Below are 17,643 nucleotides of genomic sequence, written 5' to 3'. Positions count from 1 at the left end.
TCTTCCCCTCCACTCTCTGTGGGTCAGCCCCATCAAGTGGATCTGGAATGTGAAATTATAAGATCTAAGTGTATTGGTTTTGTATGAAGTATTGTTTTTGACACTAGATAGAGGTTGCAATTCAGTTACATAGAACTGAAAAAAAAAAAAGAAGAAGAGAAAGCCAGGCATTCTCTGGCAGGAGACAGAAAAGCGGGAGAAACGGCGGCACACAGAAGAAACAGGGTTTCTTGGGCTTGTGTCATCGAGGTCGCAAGACGGGTGTCAGCACAGGGGGTAAGTCACACAAAGTGACAGGTGACAACAGACAAAGGGGTCCTGCTGGAGGAACTGGGGGTGACCCTGGAGCCCCGGGGCCGCAGGTGGAGCGAGGGTTGTGGAGTGTCGAGGGATGAGCATGGGCGGGGCCCCAGGACGCACGTGTTAGGGGGAGACTGGACCCCTGCTCCATGATGAGCAAAGCAGGACCGTGAGCTCTTACCTGGAGGGTGAAGTCAGGCTCTTCTGCTGCCCCAGCAGGCTGCTTACTTGCACGTGGAGCCCCACAGAAGGTTCTGCAGGGTGAGGACACAGGTGTGGACGCTGACCCAAACCACCCCCCACCCCCACCCCCCACCCCCCGGTGCAGCTGGTTCTCGTGACGGGCTCCTGTCCTGGGTGCTTGCTGTGGGGTCAGGTGCTGGGCATTAGGACACGTTCATCCACATTCTCTCCACAGGGACCCCGAGCCAGGGGCCCTGTTATCACCCCATTTGACAGATGGGGACTCTGAGGTCCAGAAGGCTTATAGGACTGGCTTGAGTGGAGACTTGCCTGAAAGTGACCCAGCCAGGGCTCAGACTGAGAATGTGTGCTCAGAACTTCGCACACTGTATGGATGTATGGGGCAAAGACACAAGCCACTGAGTTTGTATGACCCACTGAGCAGCTCCAGTCCTTGGTACCTGCTCAAGAGAAACAAAAACGAGCCTATCTATGCAAAGACTTGCTTACAAACCTACAGTAACCCCACACTGGAAACAACTGAGGTGGCCATCAACTGGTGAATGGGTAGACAAAATGTAGCATGTCCATGCCAGGGAACATGGTTCTTTCATAAACAGGAATGAAATTCTTTTTAAAAATTTTTTATTATTTTTTTTTAACATTTACTTACTTTTGAGAAACAGGAGAGACAGAGCACGAGTGGAGGGGGTGCAGAGAGACAGGGAGACACAGAATCAGAAGCAGGCTCCAAGCTCCGAGCTGTCAGCACAGAGCCCGATGTGGGCTCGAACCCACGAACCGTGAGATCATGACCTGAGCTGAAGTCAGATGCTTAACCGACTGAGCCACCTGAGCACCACCCTTTCTTATTTTAGAGAGAGAGGGAGAGAGAGAGAGAGAACAAGCATGAGTGGGGAAGAGGCAGAGAGAGAGGGAGGGAGAGAATCCCAAGCAATTTCCATGCTTAGCATGGAGCTTGATCCCATGACCCTGGAATCATGACCTGAGCCAAAATCAAGAGTCAGACGCTTAACCAATTGAGTCACTCAGGCACCCCCAGGAACCAAGTTCTAATACATGGGTGGACCCTCAAAAGTTGGGATGGATGAAAGAAGCCAGACACCAGGACCACACATCGTACGATTCTGTTGATAGGACGTGTCCAGAGAGGGCAAATCTACAGAGACACAAAGCACATTGTTGGCTGCCTGGAGGGTGGGGTTGACCACGAGGGTCTTCTGTGGGATGGACATGTCTGAAACTGATTCGGGGTGACGGTCCCACCACTTGCTAACATCACAGCCAATCACTGAATTGTACCCTTGAATGTTACAATATGTGAGATTCAGCCCAACAGCATCGTGTCGGGAAAATAAAAGCAACCCTGTGTGTTGCATTGGACGATTCTCTCCCTTCGTTCAAAAAACAAGGTGCGCTGGCTACTGGCACATCCCCGATGTTTCAGAGAATGTTCCAGAAAATGAATAAAACATAGCGTTCCCTTCACATGGTGTTCTCGGATGACATTTCCTGGGAAGCAGAGCGCCAGAGACCCACGCGACAAGACAGCCTGCAGAAGGAAGTGTGGCGTGGGTGCGGGCGGGCGCGAGGGGGTGCCCGCTGCTCTGTGTTCACGCTTGCTGACGTCAGGAGCCGCGACTCCAGCTGGACGCACAGGCGTCGCGTTGGCCTGGTCTGAGTTTGTGTTCTCAGGACTGGCCCCCGGCCTGTTTATAGAGTGAGGGTGGCACTCGACTCCCGGCAGGTCTGGCTAACCGCCGTCTAGGTGTCGCTGCGCCTGTAGGCGGTTGCCTGAAATAGTCCGAGAGGCACAAATAAGGGAGCGCTCCAGCCGCACTTGGCTGAAATGGGTCAGCAGCTGCCTTCCTGCGCCCTCCTACCCCCGCCCGGCTCTCTGCCATGCCCACGGCCCTGGCAGGGGGGACGGAGGAGGGCTGTGGGGTCCCCCAGGGCCGTGGGCATTGCCGGGGGTGCCGCTGCTCTGTCGACATGATGCCGTCCCTCTGCAGGAAATGTCCAGACCGTGGACCTCACGTCCTCTCTTTTGCTCAGCTGGCAGGTCGCCGTGGTGACACCATTTACCACAAAACTGTCGGATAGCCAGGCCCGAAGACGGCCATGTCCCCACTGATCGGACCAGACGGGGCTCTTTCAGTTGTGAGTGACAGTGGAGACCAGGAGACAATCACAGGAGTTTGTAGACTCACATAACTGAAAAATCCAAACTGAAAAGCCCCCGGCCGCACGGTACCTGGGGGCTCCAAAATGTCCCAGTGCCGCTAAGCTCTGTTTCCTGTCGGTGGACTTCGTCCTCAGTCACGCTGTCCCCCTGGGGCCACAGGCCGATGCACGATGCCAGGGCATGTGGAAAGGTGGGGAATCTTCTCTCGGAGACCGATGTCTGGTGCGGGTCGCAGGAGGCCCCTCTCTGGAGCCGGGGGGCTGCGGGCCCCAGAGGGCCAGGCCCAGAAGAGGGGAACAGGGTGTTCAGGTCCACCAGAATCAGCAGAGGCCACGAGAGCAAGCTGGGCAGTTCCTGCCGGGACCTTCCAGAAAGAAAGTGGAAGGGGTACCAGGTAGTGAAATACCACTAAGCCCACGGGGGGCCATCTTCCACGGACGGGCACGAGTCTCACGTGGCACCACGTGCAATGTCTTGGCGGGAACTCCTTTGGCCGAGTGTGGGTCCCCGGCCCCCTGGGATCCGCCGTGGCCTGGGGGTCAGGACCCGTGTTTGTCAGGGAGACGAGCTGATGGGCAGCGAGCCTCAGTCCTCCAGGAAGCACAGCACCTGGGGTGACCCCAGCACTTGGACATACCTCAATGGGGGTCAAGCTGACGGTCGCCGTCCTGAAGCAGGAAGCACCCTGTTATATGGCACTCGCTGAGTCTCTGTCCCTGTCCGCACGTCCCCACCCCTCCCACCCACTCCCGGATCGAAATACCTTCACACTGGCTGGCAAGAGGCCTCTGCTGTGAGCCCCTCGCGTGCCCACACCCCACTCTGCTGCCCTCGTTCCCTCCGGACCCACAGTCACTTGGGATCCACAGCTAAGTGCCCAGATTCGATGCTGTTCTGGGTTCTAACAGGTGTTCCGTGTGACCTACATTCGACCCCCATTCCGGACATGAGCACGTGTGGTCCCTGCCCCACTGTCCCTGGATGCCGTGCACAGCCTCCGCTCATGGCTGGTCTCCCCACTGATGCCCTTTCCGCACGCAGGATGCCCTCCCTGGAAAACACAGACCCATGAGAGTGCATCTCAATCACGAAGCAGAAGGTAAATCAAAACTCAGGTTGAGCTGATGTGAAGACAGACACGGGGGTGCAGGGCGGGGCCTCTCACCGGCTGGTGGGTCTGAGCGCCATTTCTGACCTTGACAAGGAGGTCGGGCTGGAGGGAGATTTTTCAGGGTGTTTGTTTCAACCAAAAACCGATGCAGAGAGGTATCTTTTGGCAGCTAGCTCCTTATTGTGTGTGGGTAGGGGGTGGTTTTTGTTTTTGTCTCGTTTTGCTTTTCCCCTTAAAAGATCTGGTAATGCTACCATTTGGTTCCAAGTGTGCCAGAGACATTTGGAAACATTTGGAGACCCGTCTTTCTGTTCTGCCTGTATCTCCAGCCCAAACAGCTGTTCTAGACTTCAGTTGCCTTTTGAAAAGCTATAAATCAAAGATGCAAACAATGATATGCTGAAGGTCTTTTGCTCAGACGAGTCGCCCTGGGCCTTGGGGCGCTCCACTCACTGGACATCTGTGCCCTCGTTACACGTAATCATTACGTTTTGAGGGCGAGTGGGGTCTCTGAAGTCGTCTGTGACATAGCCCTGTTTATTAGCTGAGGAAATCCGACTGAACGTGTACTTCTATCTGGCACAATTTAACCAGCCCTCACTGGGTAGATCCCTCACAGGGTGGCATCGCTGTGTTCAACCAACCGTGTCACAAAGTCTGCGACCAGGTTCTATTTAGGGGTCACTGAGGAGCAAGAAGAAAGTGTTCTTTGGCTATTTGTCTGCAACATTGAAAAGGATGCCCTGGCTCATCGAGAACTAACGGGCTTTCCTGGAGCCCAGGGCTACAGACTGGGGGATGGGAGGCACAGAGGTAGAGGGGGACGCGGCCCCCGTGTCCTGGGGCTCTTGGTTTTGAGTGAAGAACAGTTCTGTGAGCATGGGTCAGGAAAGCAAAGTTGACCGGAGCTTAGACAGGCAAGACTCTGCCCTCTCTGTTCCGGGTGCATTCAGTTCATCGAGGACCCGGTCCCCCAGCCCCTGAGGAGTGGACCCAGCTGCAGGCGGTGGCCTCTGTGGTCCGAGGTCACTGGATGGAGTCACACGCCATGCCCGGGTGTGCCTGGGGGGCAGCCATGCCTACCCATTTACAGGTTGTCTGTGGCTGCTTTCAGAGTGAGCAGTCGTGACAGAAGTCCACAAAGATGAAAATATTCACTTCCTGGCCCTCGACACAAAAATGTTGTCAACTTCCACTTTTTTTTTTAATGTTTATTTTTTGAGAGAGAGAGTGCACACGAGAGAGAGAGAGAGAATGTGAGGGGGAGAAGGGCAGAGAGAGAGAGGGAGACACAGAATCCAAAGCAGGCTCCAGGCTCTGAGCTGTCAGCATGGAGCCAGATGTGGGGCTTGAACTCACGGACCGTGGGATCATGACCTGAGCCCGAGTCGGACGCTCAATGGACAGAACCACCCAGGTGCCCCTGCCAACCTCCATTCTAAATGAGCCCGCTCTCGCCCCTTCCTCTGGCCTCACATCATGTTACTCTCAGTTTGCCTGAGAGCTCAGTAAACCACACGGAGATGCCGATGTCTTGAGACAAGGGGTGCAACTCTCTGGACAAGGGTGTTTAATCTGGAAGGAGCATTTGCCTATTAGGTAAATGTGATTGCTCTGTGCTCTTGGCTTATGAGAAAGTAAAGCGTCTGTTGAGCAAAGACAAGATAAGAGTTATGACATCCGTGTTTCAGAGAACTTCCAATTTATGGCCTGCACGTCAATTTGGTTCTAGCTTACTTAACACCCGTGGGTTGTCATTACTATTAACGTGAAAAGTCGAGTCCCAGGTTGTGATTCCCATAGGTTTTCCCAGTGGAAATACCGAGCAACAGCAGACAGCATCTGGGTGGAGAGAATACGGAGTCTTGAATGGGGAGTCCACACAGACTAACAGACCATTTTTCTTGCTCTCTCTACGTCTCGGTAGTGTCTCCCGTGGAAACCCCATCCCCGTCACCACCCAGACGCTGGGCATCCTGGCCGCAGCCGCCTCCCAGCCGCCTCCTGGAGCTGCGTGGGTGGCTGCTTCTCCCCAGCACAGCCAAGATGTGAGTCTACTCGCAGAGCCATACGGGCTTTGGGAGTGCAAGCAGGGGAGGGTTCGTACGTCATTCACCCTGTCTCTCTCAATGTGCACGCAGCTGGAGGCGCACAGAATGGTTTTAGGGAGTCCGTGAACACACAGCTGGGCTCTTTTCTCCCAATGATCAAATAATGACTCCTTAAATGTATCTTTAAAAAATATTTTTTTAACATTTATTTATTTTTGAGAGACAGAACATGAGCGGGGGAGGGGCAGAGAGAGAGAGAGAGACACAGAATCCCCCCACAGTGGGATCCAGGCTCCAAGCTGTCAGCACAGAGCCCGACGAAGGGCTTGAACCCACGAACCGTGAGATCATGACCTGAGCCGAAGTCAGAAGCTCAACTGACTGAGCCGGCCAGGCGCCCCCCTCCTTAAATGTATCTTAGAAAAAACTTCTAATGAACAAATCAAACCCTTAATTTGATTCATATTATAATTTAGGATGAGGCTATATATATTGGAGTTAAAAAACACAAGTTGATTTAAAGGAAAATATTCAGCAAATAATAAGATATGTGCAGTGTGGACAAGGCAAAAATGGAGAAAGGGGTCCACGAAGAGTTGCAATTCGACCTCATTTGGCAGGTGGGGAAAAAGAGTCAAGGTACATAGCTTTCCTAAGCCTGCCTGATGGGCGGTTAGCAGAATTGAGGGTAGAGCCCCGGTCACCTGGCCCCAAGTTCATCGCTGTTCCTTTGAATCCTGCCGATGTGCTATTAGAACATCAGCCTTCCGAAGGCCAACGGGGGAAGGGCACACAGACCACAGAATGTGCTTGGTCCCTGCTGAAGGTGCTTTACATGTATCAACACTTTGAATCCTTCAAGCAACCGTCTGTGAAGCAGGGATTGCCATCATACCCACTTTACAGATGAGGAAACTGGGGCAGGAGAACATTGAGTGACTTATCCATAGTTGCCAAGCTGATGAATGGTAAAGCCAGGGAAAGAACCCAGGGTCCCGAGTTCAAATCTTTAACGACTAGGAAATACCACGTCATACTTGTGATGAACGCTTGTCTTGAAATGGTTATACTTTCATCAGCTTCACGGAGGTGTAATTTACGTTCCATAAAAGGCAGATTTCAAGTGAGTAGTTGTATGAGCTTCGGCAAACATACATACCCTGAACCAGACCCAGAACTTTTCCATCCATCCAGAATTTTCCCTCGTGCTCCTTGGCTGGCAGTCCCCGCCCCCCAGCCCCATAAGAAGTCAGGTCTGCTTCCGATTGTCCTGGCCCGGTGGTGTTCCTTCCAGACTCTCGCACACACGGAATCAGACAGAAGGTACTTCTTTGCGCCTGGCATCTTTCACACAGCTTGGTGCTGATTACTTCCTTTTGCTACAGGTACCAGAGGATGGGTCCCTTCTGCTGATGCGTCATATTCAACGGGTGGTACATTCACCTGTTGATGCTGGGGTTGTTTCCGGTTTTTGGCGATGAATAAAACAAGTCTGTTTGGGGGTATATTTTATTTTCAGTTCTCTTGGGTAAAACGGAAGAGTTGGGTGATGGGATAGCTTTTTTTAGACCTGCACAAAACCGCCAATCTGTGTTTCGAGAGGTTTTGTCATTTTGTATTTCCATCCGCAGTGCAGGGAGTTCTGGTGACTCCATCCGTGGCCACCACGGACGAGCCACTCCAGTGGGGGGAACAGGCTTTTCTGTGTGGACCAGATGTGTTTTTCCCTGATCACTGACTACACTGAGCACCACCTCGTGTACTTACTTCTTAGCTATTTGTACACATCCTTTTGTAAAATGCCTAGTCAGGTCTTTACCTATAAAAGTTGCACTGTTTGTCTTTTTATGATTGATTTAGAGAAGATTTTTTTTTTTTTAATCCATACAGGCTTTTTCTCAGGTATGTGTGCTTGTGAATATTTCTGAAGCAGACTTTGGCTCATCTTTTCACTTTCTCAACAATCTCTTTTAGAAAGCAGACGTTTTTCACCCTGAGGAGGTCTGATTTATTAATTATTGTAACTTTCAGATGATGTTGAGGAAATCGGCACTTCTCCCCAGCTCACGAAGCTAATCTCTGCTGTTATCCTCTACAAGATTTATAGTTTTAGCGTTTATGATAGTGTATAATCGGTCTTGTGTGTATTTTTGTGTATGGTGTGAGGCGGGGGTTGAGATCATGGTGCCGATGATGATGGTGATGATGATGATGTCTCTACATCCAGTTATTCTGGCCCTGGCAGTGGAAGAGAATTTTTTCCCCAAGGAATTATCTTGACACTTTTGTGAGAAAAATAACCCATTCTCTCTACATGGGTGGGCCTCCTTCTGGTCTCTGTTCTCTCGCATCAACCAGTTTATCTCTTTATGCGCATACCACAGTCTTGGTTATTACAGGATAATAAATGATGAAGGGAGATAGACTGAGATCGCCAACATTTTCTCCCTCTTTTTCCTCTCCTCCTTCTCCTCCTCCTCCTTTTCCTCCTATTCTATTTCTTTGGCTAGTCCAAGTTCTTTGCATTTCCATATATATTTTAGAATCAGCTTCTCAGTTTCTACAAAATGGACGGCTAGGGTTTTATAAAGATTTCATGGGCTGTAATCAATCTAGGGGGACCTGTGGTCTTCACGGAATTGATCACAGCATATTTTCCCATTTACTTCAGGCTACCGTAGTCTCTCTGTAATGCTTTCTAGTTTGGGGGGGAGAGTTCTTGCACCTTAATTAAATTTATGCCTAAGCATTTCTGAAGCTATTATAAATGGTATTTTTAAAATATTTTGTCACGCCTGATTTGCTGCTCAGGCGTAGAAACGCCATTGATTTCTGCGTATCGACAACAGCGGGTACGGCAGTGCACCACCCAGACCCTCCCCCGTGAATTAGGAGTAGAAGCACTGATCCCCTGGGTGCTGGAGTGTTTGCACCGAGAGCTCTCAGCCGGGTCTCTTGCCTTCACCTCCTTCTTCCCGCACCCAGAGGCCCAGCGTGGGTTCAGTCTGCTCGCGTTCATGTGGGAGAGCCTTGGGAGCCGCGTGTCCAGCCGCTCTGATCTCAGTGCATCTCCGCCCCTCCCTGGCCATGTCACCTGGAGGCAGAGCACATCCCCTCGCTTTTCCTCAGCTGGAGAAGGGGTGAAGGACCTTCAGACGACTAAATGCAACCATCTGAAGAAAGCTGTGAACCAAGTACCTGGCAAACAGTGAGCCCTAGGTGAACAGCATTATTAACGATAAGAGCCTCTCATGCAAAGAGACCCTGCACTTGACCCTGAAGAATGGGAGGAAGCAGAGGAGGATCTGGGCCCCAGAGCCCTTGGTGCCCAAGGCCCGACAGAGAATAGGCTTCCATGGGGAGCTCCCAGCCGCACCCTTGGGAAAGGTCACGGGAGCTCCCAGCCGCACCTTGGGAAAGGTCGTTTGTCTGGTTTGTCCTTTGGTGCCTTCTCTTTACCCTGCACGCATGGAGCTCAGAGGAAGCACCCATCCTTGATTGGAGGTACCATGCTGGAAACTTCCTGTCCAAGAAGGAATGCAGGCCACTGTCTCTATGCCTTGGACCACATTCTGTTTTTGAATCTCTGCTTAACTCCTTTTCCCCCCTGCTTAACTCTTTTGAATGTAAAGGCCCTTTAAAGCTATTTTTGAATCTAATTTTATATTAATCTTTAATGGGATCCAATTTAATCACAAGTCTTAAATCTCTCACACTGAATGTGCGAGTGTCCATCAAATCCTACTCTGAAACGTCGTTAGGTGAGTTTAAAGAGACGTGCGTCTTTGTGCTCTGAGAACTGACCTTGTCAACCAGCTCCGGCCGTCACTCTCTGCCTGGCACCGAGCGGCTCGCACCCCGGCCAGCACCCGCCTCTGCGGGAAGGGGGAGCCTGCACCCTGATGCCACTGTGAAGGTGAGCAGGGGGACCGAGTGAGCGTGGGTCTCTGCACACAGGTGCTGAGAAGCCTCCCTGACCCGGAGCTGGGAAGTGTCCAGAGCAGTATCCGTGGTGTCCCCGCTTGTCTCTAATGGCACATACGGCCCATTGTCCCCATTAAGCTGTGGCAAAATCAGAAGCCAGCCCTGCGTGGTTCGAGATGCTCCCTTCTGAGCACGCGGTCCCACCTCCGCAGGGAGAGGTTTGTCTCTCAGGGGACACCTGTCAGTGCTGGTTGTCAAAACGGGGGGGACACCTAGCAGGGAGGCCAGGGATGCTGCTCAACACTCCACAGATCACAAGACACCCCACAACCGAGGGTCCTCTGCCCCGGAGTGTCACTGGTGCCACAGTGGAGGAGTGCTGACTTACGTAAGTCACTGAGTTTGATTTTGACTTGATTTTTGAAAGAGAGTGAGAGTGAGAGCGGGGGAGGGGGCAGAGAGAGAGGGAGACACAGAATCCGAAGCAGGCTCCAGGCTCCGAGCTGACAGCACAGAGCCTGACATGGGGTTTGAACCCACAAGCCGTGAGATTAGGCTGAAGTTGGATGTTTAACCGACTGAGCCACCCAGGTGCCCCAAGTTGCATAGACTTCCATAGCAGGAAGTTTTTCGCTCCCATGGATACAGTCTGTGACTTTAATTTTACGTGTTGGGACGGTTGAGCTTATGTGTCAACTTGACTGAGTCACAGGGTGCCCAGATATTTGTTGAACATGTCACCGGTTGTGTCTGTAAGGGGACTTCAGATAAGACTGAAGCAGATTGCCCTCCCCGTGTGGGTGGGCCTTGCCCAATCAGCTGAAGAGCTGGATGAGCAGAGCAGCTGAACTTCCCTTAGAAAGAGGTGGCTCCTCTCTTGCCTGACTCCTTTCAGACTCAGACACCATTCTCCTGGCCTTCGGTCTCACACAGAATTGCCAGTTCTCCCTGAGCATCACACCGGCCAGCTGGCTCTCGGACTGGAGCCATGCCGTCCACTCTCCTGGGCCTCCAGCTGGCTGACTACAACCATGGGACTTCGGCTTTTATAACCGTGGGAGCCAATTCCTTGTAATAGATCTCTTTCCGTATGTATTCATGTCCTGTAGGTTCTGTTTCTCTGTAGAACCCCGACGAATACACATGTATTGATTTTTTGAATCCACATTTATTTCTGAACACGCTTCTATTTTTTTCACGGCATTTTCTCTCTGACCATGTGTAGTAGGTGTGGCTTCCAGGGTGTGTTGTTGTTGTTTTGACAACCAGGATTCCGTCTGTGGGGGACCCAACCCCTGTCCACTCTCCGTGGTTTGGGGAGGGGGCTCGATCATTTCCCACCCACATCTCATCTGGGTCATGCCACGGCGATTAGTCAAGGGTATATGTTACTCCCCAAATGAAATACTAGAACCTACCTACACACATAATTTAATAAGAAATCAATTTTATGCCCTCGCTGTACCATAAAGGTCAATGGGAAGGAAAGTTATTTATAATAAAATACGTATTTTAAAATGTAAATGTTCGGGAACAGCCACCCGGGAACACTCAGAGAACACTCAAGGTCCTTCCCAGGGCAGACCCCAGGCAGAACGGATGCAGACTGGTTACCTGGGAACCCAAACCCGCCAGCCCTGCTGCTGCTGGAGATGCGAGTCCAAAACAGCGACGCCCCAGTGAAGCCCCACCACCACGGGAACATTGTAGTCTTTCCCACATTCACCCAGAGGTTATGTTCCCGGAAAATTCTGCGTGTATCGCAGATGTTCTGTGTTATCTGAAAACCGGCATCAGGACACGAGGCTCAGACAATCATTAGCAAGCTGCTTCCTACACGATTGTCCGGCTGGATGTGTGAATGAGGCAGAAGGGTGCAGGGCTTGTGCTGGGCACCCTTGCACAGGGCCGGACAGCAGGTGTCCGTGAGTCCCCCACTCCTCTAGCCGATGCCAGAAGCACCTGCTGGTTATTGTGATGCAAGAGATGCGAAATGCTTCCAAGGGTCCAGACACCCAGCTGAAAACCACAGAGTGGGTACCTTCCCTCAGCTGGAAGTGGAGGCTGCATTCCCTGCTGGGCCCATAAGCGGGAGGCTGCAGGGCTTGGGCTGCTGTCACTTACTTTGTCCCACACGTTGGAAGTCTGAAAGCCTGCAGGGGTCACGACAGCAAGCTGAGACCTGAGCTGAGACACGCAGAGAGGAGAGCATACCAATATAGCAGCCCCTGGATCCAGCTGTACCTGAAGCTGGACCCACCCCTACACCTGGAGCTTTACGAGCCAAATGATTCCTTCCACTTCTGTCAGTGCAGCCAAAGGAGTTAACCAGTAGCAGCGTGACAATGAAATTCCTACCAACATAAAGAATATTAAGACATACGCATTTAGACCCTGGAACCAAAGCTTCCTCCTCTGAACCCCCCATTGCACACTCACACCCCCCCCCTACACACACGTTTCAAATACAACTACCTGGCCACACTGAAAACTCCCATTTTGATCTTAGTGATTTGTTGTCATGCTTTCCCGGGGCCGCATTTCCATCCCCAACACCAATTAGTCTTAACAGTTATTTTCACAAAACTTTCACGCATAAATCCAGGGGCAGGTGTGATCTAGGATCAGGCAGTTATTTTCGAAGTCATAAGGAATACCCATTTCATTCCGGAACGTAGACATCATCCACCCTTCCTTCGGAGGATGTGCATTAATCTTTCAACGTGCAGAGGAGACACAGGGTCTGTGGTCTCTGCCTTGGGGTGGAAACATCCCCACGAGCAAATGGGCTCTGGAGCCGCGACAGCTGTTTGCAGGATGAAGAGGCGTCAGAGGGCCGAGGCAGCGGGGCCGGGCGTGCACCGTCACCGTGTCTGTTGGCACAGCGCTCGTGTTTGTTCCTCAGGAAGATTATTCTAAATCCCCAATACTCCCCTGCATCTCTGCATCGGAAAAAAAAAAAAAAGGCGAATTCCTCTTTAAAGAAAATCAGCATTCTCGGTTTAACCTTCTAGCGTGATGTGCGTGCAGAAGCCACATCTGTCCCTCCCGAAAGAAGGCCGCGTTCTTCCCCATAACGCGGTAATGAGAGGTCGTGCCACAGAGTCGCTGGAAGCTGCAGGAGGGAAGGCTACGTTTTCTATTCCTTCCACCAGAACCAGGCAAAAGATGATGAGGATTTTCTCCAGGTTGTCTCTGCTGATAATTAACCACGGCACAGAAAACTGGAGGCAAGTGAGCATTTTGTAATTTTTGTTTGAAGTGAAATGCAATTTTCAAAACTACTCATGAGAAATCGGAGTCGTTAGTGTCCATGCATCATTTTGTACATACAATCAGCATCAGGAAGGAACAATACAATCAGACCGCTCGATTGTGTGTGTGTGTGTGTGTGTGTGTGTGTGTGTGTGTTGAAACTGGATTGAGAAGAGCTGCCTTTTCTTAGGAAATGTTCTAACATTTAAAAATCATAACAGCAAACCTCCCACATACACAGGCAGACCGTAAGATACCTGGAAATCACACAACCCGTTTTCAGCAATGTAAATAGTACTTATGAATCTGTGTGCATTGCTTAACAAGAAAAATACAGTGGGTATATTTTAATTCTGTAATAAATGTCTCCATAAGAGAAGGGTTCTCGATAAAGAATAATTCTCTCTCTCTTCCCAGGACCAGAATCCAAACATATCACCAGAACTGGGTAGGAAATTTTCATGGTGTCAACAAACTTGCAGGGAGACAATTTGCAGCTGAGAAAACGGCTCCAAGTTTTCCCAGAAAAGTTTAAACGGAAGCATTTGAATCAGGCGTTTTGTCACTTTCCAGAGGACGTTTTGTTTTTTTTTTTAATTTTTTTTAACGTTTATTTATTTTTGAGACAGAGAGAGACAGAGCATGAACGGGGGAGGGTCAGAGAGAGGGAGACACAGAACCTGAAACAGGCTCCAGGCTCTGAGCTGTCAGCCCAGAGCCCGACGCGGGGCTCGAACTCACGGACCGCGAGATCGTGACCTGAGCCGAAGCCGGACGCTTAACCGACTGAGCCACCCAGGCGCCCCACCAGAGGACATTTTGGATGTGCTCCTTACAAATAAGTTGAATCCGGTATTTTTCCAGATGTCTCCATACCTGTTTGCTTACAGCAGAGCCCCTGCTTGACTTCTTGTTTTAAGGGTGTTTTTCGTTGGGTTTATCATGAACCAGTGGCTTTTCTCAACACTCCCACTTTCCGGCACGGCGTGGTATCTAAAAATATTTGAAGCTCCTTACTGTATCTGTCTTGAATACGTCTTTTTTTATACTGAGTCACTGGGTGCATTGCAGGGACGGGAGAGCCTAGGAAAAAATTTTTTTTTTCCTTGTTACTGGCTTTTAGGAAATGATGGTATCTGTAGAGAATCTGAGACCAAGGGAGGAAAAAGTCTTCTCCGGCCTTAAATTAGATCCTTTATCTTTAACAAGTTACACAGAACTTGCTGACGCCTCAGTTTGGGGCCGCGCAGTAACCCCCCAGCCGCCGTGGCGTTAACTGACTTCGGTCCTCATGTTGCAAGTGAGTTACTCTCCCCAAATCTCATGTCTGCCCTTCCTTTGGAGAGCCCTCCTCAAACCTGCTCCAGAGAACCTCTTTATTATGAAAATCACCGGCTTCATTATGGAGGCTCCGTCCATCTCCGGAGCCCGGTGAGAGCCAGGCTTTGATTGATACGGAGGAGAGGCTGGTTTGGGGGCTGCTGCTGTTTCCACCCGGCTGCCCCTGGAAGGAGCCTCAGGCTCCCCCCCCCCCACCCGCCCCCCAGCCCAAGGGAGCACCACTGGGATTCTGCACCCAGGCTCCTGGATGCGGAAGGAGGAGGTCGTCTGCTCCCGGGAGGATGCGAGCAGCCCGGAGAGTGAGAGAAATGTTGGCGGAGGCCCCCGAAGCCGCACAGGGTTGACTGGATAGGAAGGACGTTTGCCGGGGAATCTCCTCGTCAGGTGAGGACTGGGAGCCTGGCCACTGTCCTTCCTGAGTTACAGCCCTCCATCCATGTAGATCACAAGGGGGCTGGACCGGGGCATGTGGAAGCCACTCTTCCCTGCATGCACTTTGTAATCCTGGACGAACTGACCAGACCGGATTTGAGCCCCTGCTCGCACACACCTGCTGGGGAGCCCCAGCACGTTTCCTGATGCCCCCGGTCCTCAGTTTGCTCATCTGAGAAATGGGGATGACAAATACTGTTAGCTGCCAAGAGAGTGCCAGCAGTTTTTTTTTTTTTCTCCTGTTGCCATCCACTCCCGTGGTTTCCTCTGATGCATCTCATGCCCTCCATTCTGTCCACATGGGCCTTGGTGAGCACCTGTCCTTACTCTAGCCGGTTGATCAATGAATGGCCCTGAGCACCTGGATCCAGCTGAGCCTGAAGCCAGACCCTCTCTGCATTTTTCTATTAGTCAAACCGATGGACGCCCCATTGTGCGCCTAAACAGGTAGGGGTTTGGTTCTCACCACTTGCACTTTAGAGAGTGGTTCTCACACTTGAGCACGCCTCAGTGTCACCTGCAGGGTTTGCTAAAATACAGATTGCAGGCCCCAGATCCGGTGGTTCTGATCCAGCAGGTCTGGGGTGGGGCCTGCAAATTTTCATCTCGCAAAAGTTCCCTGGCGCTGCCGCTGTGGGTGGCCTGGGGACTGCACTTTGAGAACCACTGCATCGATCCAAGCTGTCTTGTGTGGCTGCTGGGAGGGTTAGATGACTGGGCTAGTTCTCCCCGACCCTCGAGGGCAGGGCCGACACGCTGGGTGTCACCTTGGGGTCCTCTGTCTGCTCTCGGTCGGCTCATAACAGCAGCGGGCGATAGGCGTCACCAGTAGCAATCAGGTTGGTGACAAAATCGTTCTAAGGCTTTGCTATTTGGGGAAGGGGGTCCAGCACAGAGAGCAGGGGACCCTGTAGGGCAGCCCCACCTTCTCACAGGTGCACCTGAGGAGCGCAGTGGTGGGTGGCCGGGGGTGCCGCAGCCACAAGGCTCTCCAGAGGAACAGAACCGATAGGATACATATGTATATGTGTACTTTATGTGCAAATATATTTTAACACAAGTTTTTATGTGAGAGATTTATCTACAACACACACACATACATATACATATACACACACATATATATATATATGTATATATATATACATATATATATATATATATATATAGGAGATTTGTATCTAAAGGGATTTGCATATAAAGGAGTTTATCATGAGAAACTGGCTCACGTGATTATGGAAGCAGAGAAGCTGATTCTATGTCTTCTACGAGCTGGAGACCCAGGAGAGGCAGGGGGTCCTTCAGTCTGAGTCTGAAGGCCTGGGGCCTGGGGAAGCTGACGGGGTGCATCTCAGTCCTGGGGCAGGAGATGACCAACATCCCCGCTCAAGTCACACAGGGAGGTGACCTCCCCCTCCCCCCACCCTTTTGTTCTATCTGGGCCGCAAAGGGCTGGGGGAGGCGGCTCCACACTGGGGAAGGCTCATCTGCTTTACTCAGCCGCAGATTCAAATGCTGAAATAACTTTTAACCAGATAACTGGGCGCCTGGGAGCCCCTCCAAGTTGGCAGGTGAGCTGCGCCTTCATTCCTGCGGGTGAGGAGCCGGGTTGCCTCGTACAGAGACCAGGGGCGCCCCTGCCGGGGGGGGGGGTCAGAGGTGTGGGCGCAGGGCCGGGGGCGGGGGCACCAGAGCAGCGGCCGAAGCCCGGTCCACGTGGCCGGATCGGGACGAGGATGGTGTTCTAGGGGATGCAGAACAAAAGGCCAGTTTTTCAGATAATTCCTCACTTGAGGCCAAGTGTGAATGCTTGATAATAAGTGCATGAGGTGACAAAGTAAGAGTCATACGCAGTCCTCCGCTTCCCTCTCTGTCCTTCCATTTCTATGCAAGCAAGGTCCCAGAAGTTATTGATCATGTGACAAGCCGGGATATTTCCAGTCCCCTGCGTGGTTTCTGAGGCCACAGGAACGAACGTGATCGATTGCACTTTTTTCTTCCTCTCCTTCTTAGGCGGCGATTTGCTAAAAAGCTCAGAGGTCGTTACTTCCCCAGCGGAGCTAGCGACTAAAGGGTGGTCTCCCGGCAGCGGCCCCTCTGGGGGACACGCTCCGTGCGCAGACATGCACGACTGTAGCTCCCGGGTTCCAAGCGGCCTCTTCAGCTGAAGGACCCTGAGCGTGAGCAGGCTTAGTTCTGTTCACGTTTGCAGATCAGAACGTCCACTCACATTCGGTGCCATTGTTCTTGGCCTTTCCAACCAGGTTGGAGACTCTAAGTGACTTAGAACCTTCCTGGTGAGCCGACCTAAGGAAACCCCTCACAGGGACGTGGCGTTGCCAGCTTTCCCGACGGACTGGCTTTCCCGCTAAATGTTATTCTTGTTGTTCAAGTTCACGAGCTGCTACATATGAGTGGGGCTGTGTTCTGTGCATCTGTATCCATCCACTCTCTATCCAGCTAACCTAGGCTATCACCAACGTGGCTATCCAACTCATAAAGCACTTTGTTACAATATGAAGATCTCCCTGGTGGGAAATTTGATTCGACCCCTTGCCTCATGTTGTTCAAAAATGACCACTTCTGGGCCATGAGCCCTTTCTCCCTTTACCCTCAACAATGATGTGAATTTGTTTAAACTATTATGTCCTACAACTAAAGTCTTTTCTTCTTTGCTGTACATTGTATCTCTCTTCAAAGTACTCGGTGCCCTCTGTGTCCATTTATCCAGCTGAGTGACCCAGGAAGGACAGTGAATAAATGCATTCTATTTTTGTGTCATGAAAGTAATCAAATTTCAGGGATGGGACTGCCAGCCTACTGCCCCCATTCTCTTATTT

General features: G+C 51.4%; 1 long non-coding RNA gene across 1 annotated transcript; it reads left to right on the top strand.

Moving 5' to 3' along the window:
• The first annotated feature begins 4,501 nt into the window (after positions 1-4,501).
• LOC132688107 (uncharacterized) lies at positions 4,502-7,334 on the top strand. Its single transcript, XR_009614414.2, has 3 exons — positions 4,502-4,613; positions 5,728-5,848; positions 7,237-7,334. It is a non-coding gene; the product is annotated as an uncharacterized LOC132688107 (long non-coding RNA).
• The last annotated feature ends 10,309 nt before the right edge of the window (positions 7,335-17,643 follow it).

This window comes from Panthera onca, chromosome A3, assembly GCF_046562875.1.
Source record: "Panthera onca isolate mPanOnc1 chromosome A3, mPanOnc1 haplotype 2, whole genome shotgun sequence".
Classification (NCBI taxonomy): domain Eukaryota; kingdom Metazoa; phylum Chordata; class Mammalia; order Carnivora; family Felidae; genus Panthera; species Panthera onca.
The sequence above is the reverse complement of the archived record's forward strand: the minus strand, read 5'-3'. Positions and strand labels throughout refer to the sequence as shown.